The following is a 16776-nucleotide window of genomic DNA, read 5'->3' as shown; positions in this document are numbered from 1 at the left end:
TTTGCAGGACACTGATCTTGACTCTAGATGGTGATAGCTGGAGCGGACTATGTTCTACTGTGAGTGAATGTGTGCATAGATGCTGACTTCCGGAGTGTGCTATGTTATACTGTGAGTGAATGTGTGCATAAATGGTGACTGCTGGAGTGTAATATGTACTGTTATAAGTGACTACGCATAGTGGGGCAGATTTCACAGATATTAGGATGTTTTAACACAAGTGACTCTACGGTAGAGCAATTGACGGCAGAATAAGCAAGGCTAATCCCACCTGTAGCATCATACAACTTAACTTCGGTCGATGATCACTCCTGAAAAGCGATGGCTGCTTTAGGGTATTGCTTTACCATTAATGCGTACGGTGTAAGGTGACATGTTCTTGCATGTAAATGAAACTAGCGAACACTTGTTGGTTGATATTTGCAGACCCTGCAAGTGGAGGTACTTGTCGCCTCTTGAAGCCTCGCTCAAACTTGTGGGCGCGTAATTGCTGATGTCTAGATACAGATTCCGTCTGCATAGATTGAAAGTTGCGCCGACTGTGGAATTAGGTCGACAAGCCCGAAAAGAGTAAGATTGAAATGCGTTGGGCTTAGTACTCCACCCTGTGGGACTCCACGGAAAGTGAAATGAAATGATATGTCGGGTTATCCTCAGTCTGTACAAATAGAAATCTGCTGGATAAATAACTCCGTATCCAGCAGAAAACACGACCGTTGAGCTCGGAAGTTTCCATAGCGTCCAAAATAGCCTGGTAGTGACGTTGCTATATGCGTCCTTCCCTTTATATCCAGGAACAACGCCGCGGGTAAATGCTTCAATTTTTTTTTTTTTTACGCTGTAGAGATGATACCAAGTCCACCGCATTGTCAACTGAAGAGCATCCGCGTCGAAACTCGGACATTATATCCGAATATATACGGTAGCGCTCAAGGTACCTACCACTTGATACGTGTAAGCAGCATTCTTCCAGTACTTTACCGACGCAGCTAGCCAGTGCAATTGGACGGTATAATGTCAAGTCCTGAGGCGATTTGCCTGGTTTCAGGAACGGAACTAAACGACTGCACTTCCACTTGTCTGGAACTGCACCCTCACTCCAGATTTGTTGTAATATTCCAAAAGAACGTGTCTAGCTTCTTGTACAAGATTTCCAAGCGCAGAATATGTCACATCGTCGGGACCCGGCGATGATGACCGTCTGCAAGAAGCCAGCGCAGCTACAAGTTCCTCCACGAAGAAGGGAAGGTCCATTTTGAATCCCAAGAAGCAGGAACATCGTTGAAATGTAGCGTTACCATTGGCCTGCTACCCTAGCGCAGGAATATTCAGCTATCTCGACCTCACCACGTGTTTGGTAGAGCGCGAGAGATTTGAATGGGTATCTGCTGAAGGGATGTTCGAAGACCACGAACGACATTCCAGGTTCGCGATAAGGCTTCCGTGGATCAAGCGTTTCACAGAATGACCTCAAACGTTTTGCCTGGAGGGCTTGAATTCTGCGCTGAATTTTCTTTTGCATTCGCCTCTCATCTATGAGGTTGAGGGGAGAGTTTGTGCGTCAGTATCTACGCTCTGCCTTCCGTCGCAGGGATCGCAGATGCTGTAGTTCTATATCAAACTCTGTGTAGTTAGGCATTGGGGTGAAGAAAGACGTCGCGTTTGCTGCTGGTAAGGCATCGAGATACGAAAGCCAAATCAAGACTGCTACTGTAAGTTGCCCCTCGAATAAAGGTCGGCGTACCGTCATTAAGACACTGAAGGTGATGGTCAGAGGCAAATGACACGAGCTTTCTTCCGTTGAGGTTCATCCGAACGCTTCCCCATATAATGTGGTGAGCGTTAAAGTCTCCTATGATGATCCAAGAGCCAGGTGTAATTAATGGTGATCTCAATGTATTGGCTTAGGCGAGTAATCTGGCTTTTTTTATCTGCGCAAGCGTGCCTATATAGCGTAGATGAAGTTACATGTTCACTTGAATAACTATAGTTTGGAATAGTTTCGAGTGCCTAGATGAACTGTTCCAAGAGTTGCGGTATGTGGTTTTACTTGTGGCGATCAGCACGAGCAGAATACGCGAGCGTGGCATGGACCCGCCCAAGTACCTTGGCATGCGATTAAACGCCTACAGGCGCAGTGAAACCTGTTGAAGAGATCGCGTATCAGCTATGCAGCGCAAGGAGGCTATGGCAGCGCTAAACCTAGACGTTTTTTCCATGTCGTCTAGGAATATTCGGCAAGGCTATACGTTTTCCAGATGATTTACTGTATCAGAATTTGTGTTCAGCACTTTTATAAATTTTTGCAACTCTTGTTTGGTGTTCTTCTATGGAACCCATGCGACATGATTTCCTCACCCGACCTGTCAGCACCGGTACACTATACACTATACACTAGTACATTGAAGTTTAGTCCATCTTTATGTGCAGCAGATTCTCCTAAGCTTTATGTTTTTTTTTTTTTTTCATAAAACATTTCACCGCAGTACTTGGAGCTTTTTGCCGACTACTTAGTTAATGGTTTGCCCCCATTGATTGTGCCCTCTAACTTCGCTGATCATCCATACTTATGGAGGTTTATGTGCACGCGGTATAATTTGCCGTAGGTTTTCTGGCTCTCCGTTTTTCCACTGAGTTTTTATTTTCAGTGTCACGAAAGCGTTGATAATTATCCCGTTCCCCTTTACCACTCGATGTATACAGTCGACATATCGAACCCTGGTATGTCAAGCTATTGCTTATATCGAACTCTCAGAATATGCCCTTGAATGTCCCATGCCAAAATATGAGTGATCTCTTCGCTTATCGAACTCCCGTTCAGCGTGGAACATTCGATATATCGAACTGCGCGCCGTGCCCCTGCAGGGGGCGCACGCGGAGCCGAGTCGGGTCGGCTCCGTAGACTTGGACACCTGCTGGCAGTGGTAATGCTGGAAAACCGCTTGACGATGTGAACGTCAAGTTTCCTTGAAAGCGTCCTTCGGTCGGACGTGCTTGATTTCAAAGCGACACTGTTGTCATGTGAGTTCGGTGGACCGGACGTCATGCAATGAAGCCAGATTTGCTGACCGAAGGATTGCTTTGCTCTCGCGTGGTCTACTGCGTTGTTGAAGGAGACGAAGAAATCAATTTTTCCAACTTGTGATCAGCGGTTGCTTTTTCTACAACACTGGTCACAAGAGTTTTGTTGTGAACTCCAACCCCAACGGCATTTGCGCCAGTCGGGGCGAGGCGCGAGCATCTCCCTACCATATAATTGTAGCGCACGTTTGAGCCCGCGGAGCGGCGCATGGAGGGACACCCAGTGACCCTTGTGTGCGCATGCGCCACGAGGAAGCGTGTACCGCATTCACGCTTCTGGACAACAGAGGAGGCAATCTGCTGGCATGTTTTATCTATCGAATTATAGCTATAGCGAAATATTTCGCGATTCCCTTCAAGTTCGATACATCCAGGATCGACTGTACTGGATTGCCATGATATGATGTCCTTACGCGGTGCGAAAAAGGTTACTTTCGCCTTGCACTAAGACTTTCTTTCATAAGTTACACAGGGAAACATTGCCTGTGAAGATTTGGCTTCAGAAAAAAGGGCATTTTCTTGCCGCCTGGGAACTGCCGCTTTTGTGATATTCATGAAACAATTGAGCATTACTTTATCAATTATAAGGACTCAATTCGGTTCTGGGAAGTCTTGAAACAAACATTGAAAAAAAAAACGAATTTATTTAACTTCGCATTTTATTCCATACCTCATCGCTATATATATGCAATATGTTGTACCTCTTGATATGTTTTTCTAATTAGACTGCATCGCTTACGAAAGCTTAGAATGACGGGTCGGTCCTGTGAATCAATTATTTCGGCAAAATCTAATTTCTGTCAAATGATTGTTCAATTAAAGAAAGTGTATAAACAGACATACTTTGAACTGCAGTGGCATCTCTCTCTTGGTGAAGTGCTCTGCCTCACCTCCCGTCTAGTGCTCTGTCACCCCTTATTTTCAGGTGCCTTTTGTAACGTTTTATAAAACTCTTGCAAGCAGTCCATGTAAATATAGCATAATTTCAGTATTACGATATGTAAAAAAATTGTTGAAGGTTACGAGTTTCCGTACTCGCTTCCCACAAGAAAATCCTGGGTTCAAAACCGCACCTTAAGGCAAAAGTTCAAGAGCTCGTAAAATGTGGTGCAAATGCTGGAATCAAAAGTTTATTCGCAATTGATTTTGGCATTTTGGCAAACCAGGAAACCGGTACGTAGCCGTAGATAGTGTCCGAAAGAAACAAAGGTTGAACTTTGTATCTAGGATACCCGAAAGCAATAAATAACCGAAATAAAGAATTTGATTTCCTTAAGTCTTATAGAGAAACAAATTAGTGTCTCAGCGCATATCAAATTTCTTATTGCTGTTCGGCATCAGGCAACTAAGGCTCATCTTTCAGGCAACTGTTTTTTATAGTATGTCCCCAGTCTAACTGTGGGTCATATATTACACCCAAGTATTATAGGGACTCAGCCTGTCGGATTTGGGCACCGCGATACATTAGTGATATTAGGGGGTGTTCAAGAGGGAAAACGAGTGCGGAATATTTGTTCACGTTGAGAAAATAAGTTTACCATACACATCCAAATTTGCAGGGCACATAGATACGCTTGTAATAAGTGGCATATACTGAATGAATATCTTTTGCAGATGCGGAAAAGGCGACGTCATCCGCACACACATATGCTTTGATATCACGCTGAACAGGAATATAACGCATGAGTATGTTAAAAAAGTAAAGGCGCACCTCAGTTTTTGGTACTAGGTTTCGAAAATGAAAAATTCTCTAATACGGAAGAATAGTCGATCTTTTGAAAAATTTCTGTAACCAAGAAAAACGTAAAAAGTGGACTAATTTCGTCAAACTTATTCGAGAGTACGGAATGTTCTACACTATAATGTGCTTCGACGATATACAGAGTGACCATGGTCGAGACCTCTTTCTTCCTGATTACAACCTTAATTCTGCTTAACAAATTTATATGGGCTGTCCAGATCGAGCGGCCTCAAGCGACTTAATATGTGCGTCGCAGAAGGTTTCTAAAGACATTACCGGGATCTGTGAAGCGGATGCGAACTACGCGTTCAATAGATTCGACTAAATTTCAGTTTAGGGAAATAGGTTGTATAATGTATAACCAGAATATCGTATCCAAAAGATTTCGATGATCAAAATTTTTTCTATGATCTTAAAAAGAATAAGGTAACCTACTTGATGGTGGCTATGTTGTAAATTACCAGCGTTCAGCACTTCATAGTTTTAAAGTGGCACTAACATTTTCAACGTACCGACTGTGGCACTGTTACATCCAGGAGCTGCGAGTTTCCGATCAGACACTGCAGAAAGTAATTCAGATGGGGGAACCGCGATGAATTCCGCACATGGCGTATAGATCGAACTGACAGAATCCCAGTCCGCGCTTGAAAGTGCCGATTCGAGCAAAGCCCTCCGCTTTCAGGATAAGTTTATCTTTTGCTTCGTACGACGATAACACCATTGATTCTGCTACATGAAAGGAGGGTGAATTGCAATTGAATTCCATATATGCCTGCACAAAGATTTCCGATTATTAAGGTAGGAGAGGTGAATGTTCAGATAAGTTTTATACTCCTCCTTAGCTTAGTGGATGAGGCGGGAGGAGGGCATTGGCCAGAATATTTCAAAGAAATTTTCATAGATTTCATAAGCGACTACGAGAAAATAATGGGCGCAAAAAGTGTTCACGATAATGTGGTGATAGAAGCGTCCCGAAATGAAATGTCAACAATGCTGACGAGCAATCGCTCTCGTTCTGAGCCCGTCTTAATAGGAATCGATTGTTGCTCCGGAGTTAGCTCAAAAAAATGAACCCTAACCGCATGCAAACGAAAACTTCCTGTTCTACGCCCTGGTTTAGGCTGTCAAGCAAGTGAAAGGAGTAATCGTTTATAAAAAAACCGATGGAAAGAAATGCACAGGAAAACAACGCTGTACCTTTCTTTTTTTTTTTTTTTTTTTTTTTTTTTACAGTAAAAATTGTCGCTTGTAGCTCAAACGATGAATTTGCTTGCGTAAACGTCATCAACCGGTTCTCTTGCCTTCGTGCGGCGTCCAAGGGGTTTTTCGATGTGTTTGGTACTTTTTAAAACAGCGCTCGTACGCCATTCAATGACAACCGAGGTTGCGCGAGCACAGGCAGTTTGTACGGGGCATAGTAATGGGATCGCGTGCGAGCCACACCCGAAGACGTCGAAGGTGTTTTGATGGAGTCCCTTGTCCGAGCTCTACAGCGGCTTCCGCTGCTATCTGTGCTTGTATTAAGAGGGCTCTAAGGCCAAATTACTCGATCCCTTCTCTTTGTGCTTCTTCTTCTCCTATGTTTCACCTTTCCCTTTTAGAATGAAATGTCTCAATCTCCAGGGAATCCGACGTCGACGTAGTCGGCGTTGTTATCGAAGAGTTACGAGTTTGCCTCTCTGGGGGCCATTAGCGCTGTATAGCGTTATGACCTAAAAGGCTTAGCTTAAGTGCCCCCACACTTTGTTCCCCAGTTCCCTCCACTCACGACACCGGTTCTGCAGCTAACCTCGGATCAAGTTACACTCTCCTTCTCGAGAGGGTATACGTCGATGCACGCTCTCCTCCTTCGTAGTTCCGTCGTAGAGATTGGAGACAGGCGCATCAATTAATGCCAACCGCGTAGTCTGTTATGTCCATGTTTATTCCCATTTTATAGCTATATATATATATATATATATATATATATATATATATATATATATATATATATATATATAGGCATCCAGTGGGTGACATAAGATAGCTACTTTATTTCCATGGGAGGGAATAAATGGACATTGTGGGAACGAGGTAAAAAGCCACTTTTCGGAGCTTGGCTGGACCTCGTCCCCTACATACAGCAGTGGGGTCACACTGGACAAAATACCTAGTCACAACATAGTAAACAGCACAAAAATGTGTGGGCATAACATATCAAATACATTTTCCAATGACGGCAAAAATAACGCAGAAGGTACGTACGGTGGACAGACACAAAATAAAACAAAAAAGGTGAATGTTATACTCATCTATCATAACACTACAGCTATCAAAGTGATGGTACAGAAAACAAGTCAAAGACGCAATATGATAGAAAGAAAAACTAGGTACTATAGGTAGGGGGAAAAATACAAAGATAGCTTAACAAATAGGGAGCCACATTGCAGTCAATCAAGCTTAAATTCGATTAGAATTTTGCTAACGAATTTTGCCGTTTCGAAGAAAAGGCATGCAGCGTTGAAAAGACGAGGAGGACAAAGAATTAAGCACCGACTGTCTAAAATGCTTCAAAATTGACATTCCATCATTTTAGTTCGAAATTATTACTGCTTGAGGTTTAATCGGCTCACCTAATCAGCGCGTCACCGAACTAGCCCGAATAAGCAGCGCCTACTAGGACTCCGTGAGGCTGAGATCAAAGTCCAGCCCTTGGCCTTTAAATTCCGAGTTACACAAGAACACGCTGGGCGGTGGTTAAAAACATTTATAAATAACAATTAAATGGTTACAGAGGTGTTTGGGTTAGAGACGTATCGGTCTCCTCCCCTCACAATACTAGGTGGAGCCCCTATTCCGGGGCCCCATTGGCAAGCAACGCCGCCCGCGTCCGTTGAACCAAGGCCTTTTGGGCCTTGAGGTCTTGCCAGCCGAGCAGGGCCGCCTCCCAGTCCTCTCTAGTTGGATTGGGGTTGGGGGGAATGGATGGGTTTGACTGGCACGCCCAGACCATGTGGAAGGTGTCAGCCACCTCCCCACAGTACTGGCACGCACCATCAAAGGACGGGTTGAAATGTTTAAGCACCGCCGGGCACAGTACTGTATTGGTAAAAATTTTGATGAGGAGGCGCTCGTCAGCGCGATCCAGTCCCTTACAAGGGGCCGGGTAGCGCATGTGCTCCTCCTTGTAGTAATCGGTGATGTCTTTGAATGTAAGGGCCAGATTGTCTGATTGGGAGTAGGCTTCCAAGGACAAGGAGATAGCCCGGGGAGAGAGTGCGCGGGTGGCCTGATCGGCCTGTTCGTTTCCCCTGAGTCCCTGGTGACCGGGTGCCCAAATGAGATTATGCGGAGTTGGGTCTATGTATCGGCAGCTAGATTGCAGTATACGCCGGGCAAGCGGGGGAGCCCATCCCAGCCTATAATTCCGACAGGCCCCTCGCGAGTCGGTGATGATGTGTTTCGAATTGGGAATACTGAGAGCCAGAGCGATAGCAATCTCCTCCGCGTGAGTTGTGCTGTAGGCTTTGAAAGTTAGCTCGTTAACCGTGTTTGTGTTGTGTACGACTGCAGCCGTATACCACTCCCCATGGTAAGGGCCGGCAACATCCACATAATACACGTGTTGCTGGTGACCATAGTATCGCTCCAACGCCTCCGCGCGCGCCTGGCGACGACCGTTATGGTCTTCTTTGGACATGTTGCGGGGAAGGGGTCGGACCTGGAGGGCGCGTCTCCAGAGTTCTGGCACTCTCACCCTTTCCTCAATGTGGTAATCGTGTTTGATGTGTAGCCGGTCCAAGAGGCGGCGACCGGACGTGGTCTGTGTAAGACGCGTGTATTGGCTTAGTAAGTGGGCTTCTCGTAGCTACCGGAAGGTGTTCACCACGCCCAGAACCAGAAGTCTTTGGTTGGACGTGCTGACCGGAAGGTCGAGAGCCCGCTTGATGACTTTCCGGTGGATGGCCTCCAATTGATCCTCATCGTGTTTACGCAGGTACAAGTAGGGTGTCGAGTAGAGGATTCTGCTCGTTACAAAAGCATGGGCAAGCCGCAGTGCATCCTTGCTACGTAATCCGCCCCGCTTGTTGGAGACCCGGCGGACCATACGGCCCACCTGGTCTCCCACCATGCGAAGTTTGGCCAGAGTGGTGTCAACTCTGCGTTGATGGTGTATGAAGAGGCCAAGGACGCGGATCTCTTTGGCCTCCCGGATCGGTCCCGAGGGGAGACTGATGCGAAGCTGAGTTAAAGGAGGATATATGCTCCTGCCAAGCGTAACGTCAAACAACCCTATATATGGTCAGTCAGTGCGCGGCCATGTCAGCTGTCAGCTGATATAGGTCATCCAGCCGATATAGCTCGCCGATAAGCAGTCGCGAAGAGAAAACGTGATCGGCTCGAGGCAGATGCCTCTCAATGTCTCAAGGCAGCAGGGCAAGTTCGCACGGCGTGGTTAATGAGGGGATTTACATCTCTATCGCTCGCGTCAACTTGGGCGGCATGCATCGCGGTCACCTCACGAGCGTGACCTCTGGTAGGTGATGGCGAGGAGACAGCGTTAACGTCAATTACATGCACATCATCTGCCAATAAACTACGCCAAACTAGGAATTTTATAGTAGGTTGCTCCTCATTAAAAGCGAGGCGAAGATAGAGTGCCAGAAGTTTTGAAGTGAACTGCCCGCTAGCTATAGAACATTTAAGAGAGTGCGAGTTTCCTGGAAGAGGAGAGAGTGGGGAAGGAATGAGGAAACAAGGTGTTTTTGTTGTAATTGAGCATGGTTAGTATTGAGATTTCAAAAGTCCCCCTGAACGATATTAAGGTTATCCATAATGACGTCTAAGCATTGAAATCGTGATAAAGCGAGTAATTGACTTTTTGGGGTAGAGGAAAAAGACAATCTGTGACGGGTTGTAAGGATACGTTTGAGCTGAACACTGCGATTGAATGTGGTGTCAAATTGGGTGGTCGCCTCCTTGTGCTGTTAGAGGTAGACAGGTGCGCGAGAAAGTCTACAACGATTGTCTCTACGTTAGAGTATTCGGAAAGAATCAGTTTTAGTGAGGTGATCCAGGCGAGCCTCAAGGCAATCCAGGTAGCGATCGATGGAGTTGAGATCTTGTTAAAGGTGCCAAATGGCCATTTAAAAATTAACTACACGGAGCTCGAGGTCAAATTATGCCCTCTTCCATTGAGGAGGGAGGTGGAGCAGCGGAAACAAATTCCGGTGGAGATCACTATTGAGTACGAGGCGTGAAAATTGGACGTGTCGGAGTCTGACGAGGTGAATACAATACTACTTTATGTTTGCACCGGGAAAGTGTCTGTGTTGCTGCAGCGTAGGCCTAGGAGGGCAAAATGTCGTGTTCTATAGGAAAATAGAACAAATTTGGAAGTGGCGTCAGAGGATCCGCTTGAGGGGCCTGGCGGAAAATGACGAGCTGTTGGTCGGCATTCTTTGCACGCTCGTTATTTTTCTGCGTACAGTAGGGCCAGGTACGATTCTTGTTTGCCCGCTGTCCGCAACTGCATGCAACTTTGCTGTTGGCATTTTCAAAACGAGTGCATTGCTGCGAAAAGTTTTGAGAGAGTTATTCAGCGATGCTATTTCCAGGCGTGCTCTTTCCACATTGAAATAGAAAACTTCTCGCTTACGAACAGTCCAGGGCCGGCTTGCACGATAAAGTCCGAGCTAAGTCCAGACTTAAATGGTGTCTTTAGAAAGACCACGCTTATTTAAGACGGCTCGTGTTCCGAACGTCGAACGCTTCGGGTTCATGTTCACCAGAGTGGCTTCCCAGAACGGCCTCAGCAACCACTTGGGGCATTCGTAACACAATCTTAAGCCGCAAAAAGCAATGGCACGGATTTTACACAACGCAAAATTGACGGAATGTGTACATCTTAAAGCAGGGACAGTGCCAGCGCATCCCTGTATTTTCCTAATTTCTCTACTTAGACACCTGGCGTACTTGTGTCTTAACCAAGGCAGCACTAGAGTCGTAATCATACAAGCGACTTATTCAAAACAGGACTGAAGCCCAGTCTTGACTCCAGTCTCAAGCGGCCATGCTAGTGGCCTATTCTTTAGACTCCAGTTAAGTCTGGACTTAGCTAAGACAGTCTTAAGATTGTTTTGTGCAAGCGGGCCCAGGTTTTTGCAGCAGATATAGCTCACTATAGACAAGGTGTCATCCAGGCTAGGTGACAGCTGGAACTCGAGCAATGACTGCGCATTCATTGTATATAATTGGAAATGTCGGTCTGTCGTACCGTATGAATTAGAATAGATTAACGATCGCCTCTACGCTTTTCGCAACCCTTTCTCCTTAGCCTGACATGGTACACGAAGCTCTCTAAGCCCACAAAAGCGACTTTTCTGATTTGTTTAGACAGGTGTGTCCTATGCGAAAGTTCTGCTTTTCATTTCTGTATGGCGACAAGGTCGGCAAAACGTTTACAACCTTCAGCTCACAGCGATATTTGATCATGCATGGAGGGCATTTAATGTCCAGAAAATTTTCAACGTTATTTTTCGAGATAGCAGGGGACGCGCGAGCAAGTTCATAATAATATTAAAAAGAACAGCCCGCATAAGAAAACCACTGCGTTATCCACAAAAGCAACCACGCTAACATGTACGCAAAATATTTTTAAAAAAAATCAGAAATAATAAATGCAGTGACAGCGTTCACTTCAATCAACCGCGAGCTTGCCTAATGCGGAAATAGTATTGCTTGCATTACACATGCAACCTGATTGGGAACCATCACTTATTTCTATAGTCTTTTACCAGCCAGGGCAATCGCCTTTTGCCTTTGCTCAGAAAACTAGACATTCTAATGTTTCGTACATTCGAGCAAGCAACATTCCCCAGTTTTGCCCAGAAAACTCCGCACGTCCGTCCATGGAGAGAAGCGTAGACGTTGCCGGCGTTGCCTCTTTCAAAGAATGACTCCATCCTACAAGAAGGCGCGCGGATCAGGGCACACTACTCTTCAACCAACCTCGACACGTCTTTGAGGCTCACTGGTGCCCTCAGGCGGCAACGCAGTGTCCAACAACACTGTCCAGTAACAACGACATAACGCTGCGAAAACTCCCTTTGCGTTATTTGGCGCTGAAAAAAACATCGGGGAGACTTAAGCTCCGCTTTCAAGGGTATGACGCTACAGCATAGGCTGTCGTAGGCGCCTGCGTGGCCTAGGGAATGCAAGAGTCCGGCAAGCTGTTTCTGATATCGCCCTCCTATGTGAAAGGAGAGGTCCGAGTTGGCAGCGCCTGCCAAGCGTAACGTCAGACAATTCTAGTGCGTGGCCATGTCAGCTGTCAGCTGATATAGGTCACCCAGTCGATATAGCTCGCCGATAAACAGTCGCGAAGAGAAAGCGTGATCGGCTCGAAGCAATGCCTTGAGGCAGCACGCCGAAAAGAGAAGAAACGCCAGTATGCACCGTGTAGCCATGCTAAATAGAACTTACGCTCGGATAATTAGGTTTAACCGGGACAATTCTCCACATTTTTTTTACCTTGTGTACGTCGAAAGCTTTCTAGTGATAATTATCATAGTCTTCTGCTATCTGCTTCTTCAGTCCTTTTGTGAAGAGGTGCTTCAGAGTAACGTTCAGCATCATTCACCCAGAATCACCGGATGATCAAAATTGATCCAGAACTTTCCCTTACAGCATGCCCCATAACCTTGAACGCAGCTTTAGCACGTAACGCACCACTGCGCACATAATTTATGATTGCTGGTCTAATCAATTGTAAGTGGGCCTTGATGCAACAAGAAAAAAAAAAATGCCAGTGCGCGTCAAGTGCTTCGGGTTTTGTGGAAGCTGTCTTGTCTCCTCTTACCCCTTTGATTTAAAATACGGCGCTTTAGTACCAGGCCTTTACGTCAAAGTAATGTATGTGTTGGACATGGTCCAAGTTGCCATGTATTGCGTTTATTGTCCGTATATCGGAATTGACGTGCTACTACGCGTAGTGATCGACACAATAGTACAAGCGCTATCTGAGATGGCAGGAACCAGATGTTTATCCTGCCGCCCGGAACCAGCTTATAGAATGAGACTGCTATGACAGTGGAACGTTACAATTGACATTTGAATTAACAGCTTGCGGGTAGAGTCGCCCATAGTATTTTCAGACACAGGGTTAGTTTATACACAGCAGGACACATAAGTGGGGCAGTTACTCGCAGTAGAGTGGAAACTGAGACGGCTTTCACAAGTGTGTTGTGCTCTGCCCTGTTATGCGCGCGCGCACGTGCGCGCACGCACACACACACACACACACACACACACACACACACACACACACACACACACACACACACACACACACACACACACACACACACACACACACACACACACACACACACACACACACACACACACACACACACACACACACACACACACACACACACACACACACACACACACACACACACACACACACACACACACACACACACACACACACACACACACACACACACACACACACACACACACACACACACACACACACACACACACACACACACACACACACACACACACACACACACACACACACACACACACACACACACACACACACACACACACACACACACACACACACACACACACACACACACACACACACACACACACACACACACACACACACACACACACACACACACACACACACACACACACACACACACACACACACACACACACACACACACACACACACACACACACACACACACACACACACACACACACACACACACACACACACACACACACACACACACACACACACACACACACACACACACACACACACACACACACACACACACACACACACACACACACACACACACACACACACACACACACACACACACACACACACACACACACACACACACACACACACACACACACACACACACACACACACACACACACACACACACACACACACACACACACACACACACACACACACACACACACACACACACACACACACACACACACACACACACACACACACACACACACACACACACACACACACACACACACACACACACACACACACACACACACACACACACACACACACACACACACACACACACACACACGCACACACGCACACACAAATGATAATAATAATAATAATAAAATAAAATCGAGAGCATAGTTAATGAGCATTTTACCTTTTTTTTTTACCACAATGTCATGTTCCACGCTTAGAATTTGCAAAGCGCAGATATTCAAGACGGGGAAAAAAGGCGTTGGCCTAAAAATATGAGGCTTATATCTCCAGTTCCTTACTCACGAAAACATACTTTGCTATCGTCGCAAAATTCTTTCATTGCTAAACACACAGTGTTGAAGTGTCCAATCATCTTGCCTATACTGCGACAGCAAGTTTATTGTCGCCTGTTGGTGAACGCAACGTTTCCAGTGTAGGTCCTGCCAAGCTTCAGTCTGACATTGGGTCGTTCGAAGTTGTTCCGTGCATCTAGAGCTCATCATGGACTGTTACTTTATAGCCGACACACATCGGTTTTACGTCGCGCCGAGAACATCAGTGTCATATTTTTTTTTTCTTTTAGTAGTCAATACACAGACATTTTAGCAGGTAACTTAGGTCATGCAAATACGAAGTTGGCCGTAGTGCATACAAACAACATGCAGCGAAGTTCCTGTTGTTCCTATTCATAATAAAGCAAGCTAACTTTTCGGGCTCCAAACTACGAAGTTTCAAGCTAGAAAAGCGCAAACATCGCTAGAAGCGGACTATAGAAATCCGACAGGATTCCTATCTGAAGATGGATAAGTGTGAAACCCACGTTACTCACGATCGCCGTATTCCAGTTATCGACGCGTAGCAGCGACGGAATCAGAGAAACTTCCTAGGCATCCGAAGGTCGCACGACGTGTCAGATCGAACGCGTCGTCTCTTTATCGTAGCTTGGAAACATGACAATGATGCTTCGAGCACGAAGCGATGACCCCTAAACAAATTCGATCATGTTCCTGTCTGCGAAGAGACCAAATACGCAAGGGTAAAGGGAAATGCGAAACATAGTAGTGTATGCAGCTGCAATCTCTCGACCTTGTATTGCCTCACTGTTGCGTGCGGAATCCTATCTCCCGTGTAAGGCGGCGACACTGATAAAGCTAAACTTGAGATATATCTAATCGCGTGCACATGATGACGTTCCTTCAAAGTAAGGCGCAAAAATTCTCTTGTCGTAGATAGGCATTGTATATACGGGAACAGGCTTCGGCGAGCTCTTTTGACTCGCGTCATGCTCTTGTTGTAGAATGGGCGTTGTTCTGGGCCATGCCACCGTAGAGAGCAGTAATGCCGTCTTGTACTCCAACAATAAAATGAATGACTGGTTTAGCCATAGCTAAGTGCAAATTTTACGTCCGAAAACCCATCATTACGCATTGTTTCACGTACTTTAGCTCACCTAATTAGTGTTGTAGCTAAAACTTACAAAGTTTATTTGTGCTTAATAAAGCGTAATTACGACCAGTGTGTGCTGTGACTACTACTACTACTGCAATTTGATCTTACATACCTTTAGGCTTAGCTAATGGCTATTAGCCTCAACTAAGCTTAGCACACTGAGCTGGGCTTCAGAAGACGTAATGTCAATGTGTGTTACTGCACGGTAAGACTTCATTTTCTAACCACGTGTTTGGCAAAACCTAATTATTGCTAATTATGCCTAATTACCATACATGGTTATACTATGACTTGCTATGAGTGACCATGACCGGCATGAGCATATTTAAGGGCAAATATAAAGCTAATTAGGCCTAATTAGCTTTGTATTTGCCCTTGATTATGTTCACGCTGGTCATGGTCCCTCATAGCAAGTTATATTATAAACATGTATGACAAAGATCGGCTTGCTTGGGGCTACGCGGACGAAAACTGGAATCCGGAAATCGACGAAATCCATATTTCTATGTGTTCAAGACATAGTGCAGTATAACCCCGCTGTAGTAAACTCTGATATAATAAAGTGAAACTTAAGTCCCACGTCGTCTTCAATAGACAACAGTACATTTTCCCTCCTTTATAGTAAATACATTTTTGGTAAAAATCGGTTATAGTAAAGTGCACCTGGCTGCGACGATGACTCCCACGTTATGAGATCATCGCCCGCGAACTACCTAGTATCGCAAAGCAAAGATTTTTGTATTTGAAAACAGAAAAATAGCACCAAGTGTTTTTTTAGGTGGCTTTTCTGGTAGACTTGGCAGCCCTTAGAAGGAGCCTACTGTACGAAAGTCTTAGAGCCGTGAGGGAAAGCACGCAGCGCGTAGGAAACAAAAAGAAAAATAAAGCTGCCTACAAACATGAAAAGGAGGCGGTGTGGTCCGTTCAGAAAGTAAAAGATAGTAAAAATACAACAATAAAACTGGAAAGGGAAGAATCGGGTGAACATTCACAGCCCTGTGCAGCACGAAGCATGAGGCAGCGGAGGCAAGAAGTAGAGGTTCAGCGTGTGGGGTCTTGCAGCACTTGACTGCCACGCGCATTTGTCATTTATTGGCTTTTAAAAGACAAAAACAGCAAAAAGTGACACCATGTTCATGCAAGGCTTTGGTTTTCACGTAAAATCATGCTTGGTTCTATTCGTAGCTACATTGTAGTCATGCTTAAGAGGTACATCCAAACGATGTAAAACAATTTTATAACTGAAAAAAAAAAATTGCACAAAGAGATGAGGGAGAGATGAAATCTGTTTCAGTTTTTTTTTTTTTTTTTTTTCATTAAGCAACAAGGCGTGTTCAGTAAGTGCCCATTCAACTACCAGACAGCATCTTCAGGACCATGCCATCACCAATAACTGATATAGTAAAGACCCTGACATAGTAAAGATTTTTGCTGGTCCCAGTGACTTTACTATAAAGAAGTTCTA

Source organism: Amblyomma maculatum, chromosome 2, assembly GCF_055883805.1.
Source record: "Amblyomma maculatum isolate TAMU_Amacu chromosome 2, ASM5588380v1, whole genome shotgun sequence".
In the NCBI taxonomy this organism is placed as follows: Eukaryota; Metazoa; Arthropoda; class Arachnida; order Ixodida; family Ixodidae; genus Amblyomma; species Amblyomma maculatum.
The sequence above is the reverse complement of the archived record's forward strand: the minus strand, read 5'-3'. Positions refer to the sequence as shown.